At 31.4% G+C, this 2,395-nt stretch overlaps 1 protein-coding gene across 4 annotated transcripts in view; it reads right to left on the reverse strand.

Annotated features, from left to right (window-relative positions):
* The window catches only part of LOC107035629 (GTPase-activating Rap/Ran-GAP domain-like protein 3), a 55,788-nt gene that overhangs the window by 23,722 nt on the left and 29,671 nt on the right, over nt 1-2,395 (reverse strand). Inside the window, exon 1 of one of the 4 annotated variants that reach the window (XM_015253139.2) lies at nt 1,599-1,868. The exons of the other annotated variants lie outside the window; for them this stretch is intronic. The gene's annotated coding sequence lies outside the window, so the exon portion shown is untranslated. Of the gene's footprint in view, nt 1-1,598; nt 1,869-2,395 lie in introns of those variants that run through there. 4 annotated transcript variants of the gene reach the window in all.

A 2,395-nucleotide genomic window follows, 5' to 3' on the forward strand; every position in this document is an offset into this window, starting at 1 on the left:
GGGTATCGGTGGGGGGCTGATTGGCTTGACAATTCGTTGATTACGCCGCATTTTTCAGATATTCAGCTATTATTTTCAGTTTAGAATCATTTTCGTTGGAGGTATTGGTGGAAATTGGATTTCGGGGCTATTGAGGTTATCTGAGTGATATGCGTGGGATCATTTTGAGAAATTGGGTTTTTTAAAGATTTTATTTCAATCACGGAAAAAAAACTTGAATTGAGTATAAAATAGATTTGAATCAAGTATTTTATACTCGAATCAAGTATACTATATACTTGATTCAAGAATATTATTCTAGATTTCAGTATATTTTATACAGATTAAGTGCACTTGAATCAAGTATATTATATACTCCAATCAAGAATAATATACTTGATTCAAGTTTTTTTTCCGTGATTAATAATCAATAAGAATTGTTTCAAGTCTTGGGATTTGTTTTGTGTGAAATTGATTTTTAAAGAAATTCTGGGTATGAACTAGTTTTTTATGCTTGAAGTAGAAAATTGATTGGTTATAAATTATGTATAAAGAGTCGTAATATTTAAAAATCACATTTTTCGAGTATTTTATCAGTTTTGCAAGAAAATGAAACTTAAAATTTTTTTTTAAATCTTGAATATGCTTTCGACAATTATAGATAAGGAATTGAATAATTCCTATTTTTTTAAATGAATCACGGCTGAATACACTAGGAAAAAATTATAAATTCCAAGTGTATTTCGCGGTTTTGTACGTCAAATTTCCTTGATTATTGAATTGGTAAAATGACTCGTGTGTTTCGATTATTGAAGGAATCTTGGCTCTTGAATTTAGAAAATTTGGATTATCTTAAAAACATTCTAGTTCTTGAATTAATGACTTTTCCGGCTGAAAAATCAATCTACTAATGTTCCAATAATTTTGCCTTCTTTTTGGATCCAATTCATGACTGCTACATTATTTAAAATATACCATCTGCTTCCTCAGGTCAATTAATATTGAATTAACATCCCACTAATCTCGATCTTCATCTTTTTGTGGTCAGCCAAAGAATGTGAACATTTTTAATTAATGAACTCGCCTGTTCTTATCTCACGAAAATCTTACTTGAAATAACTAGACTTTTGTTACTGAATTCCTAAAATATTTCCTCCTAAAATTCACTAAACAACATCTGAAAATGGGAGAAATACTCGAATATCCACAACAACCCAATCAGCAATCAGTAATCAGCAATCACCAAAAGCACTGTTAGAAAAAAATTGCCTGAATTTTCCGGAAAAAGACCTTGAGTTCGTTCTAAAAGAGAAAAAAATCAATGAAATTTTAAATTTCTCTGAAACTTCAAGTGAAGTCCCATTTTTTCGCGTTAGGAAGATGAAAATTCTACAATTTACATGAATTTTCAGGCAGTTCCATTAAAATTCTTGGAATTCCAGGAATTCCTCGGAGTAATGAAATTGAAATTATCAGTTCTCAAATATTTCTCCATAAAATTATGAATTTTCAATCACAAAATTCCTTGAAATTTCAGTGAACTCATTCCTTGGTACAAATTTCCAAGACCCTTACCGGAAATTTCAGTGGTAAAATTTTCAACAGTGAGTACAACCAACCTCCGATAAATAATCCAAATAATTTCCGCGATAACATCCAAATTTCCCCCTCGACAATTACCTCTGAGCCACCCTGTTAAAAAAATCGGCTGAATTTTCCGAAAACAAACCTTAAGTTCGATTTAAAGAGAAAAAGTCATAAGAATTTCAAGTATCTCTGAAAATTCAAGTAAACCCCGATTTACATGAATTTTCATGTGAGAATGAATATTCACCGCGAAATTCCCCTGAATGTTCTGGCAATTCCTTGGACTTCCAAAAATTTTTGAATAAATTCTCTGAAATGTCAATAATCTGGAATGCAAGGGGAGATTTCTCTGAAGTTCCCTGATTTTTCACCAATTTCACAGTAAATTATGAATTTTCAATGCCAAATTTCTTGAAATTTCAGTGAACACATTCCTTGTTACAAATTTCCAAGACTCTTACCGGAAAGTTCAGTGGTAAATTTTTCGACAGTTATTACAACCAACCTCCGATAAATAATCCCAATAATTTCCGCGATAACATCCAAATTTCCCCCTCGACAATTAACTCTGAGCCACCCTGTTAAAAAAATCGGCTGAATTTTCCGAAAAAAACCTTAAGTTCGATTTAAAGAGAAAAAGTCATAAGAATTTCAAGTTTCTCTGAAAATTCAAGTAAACCCCGACTTGCATGAATTTTCATGTGAGAATGAATATTCACTGCAAAATTCCCCTGAATGTTCTGGCAATTCCTTGGACTTCCAAAAATTTTTGAATAAATTCTCTGAAATGTCAATAATCTGGAATGCAAGGGGAGATTTCTCTGAAGTT

The sequence above is a fragment of the Diachasma alloeum genome, unplaced genomic scaffold, assembly GCF_001412515.2.
Source record: "Diachasma alloeum isolate Michigan unplaced genomic scaffold, Dall2.0 Dall_scaffold_00199, whole genome shotgun sequence".
NCBI classification, from domain to species: Eukaryota; Metazoa; Arthropoda; class Insecta; order Hymenoptera; family Braconidae; genus Diachasma; species Diachasma alloeum.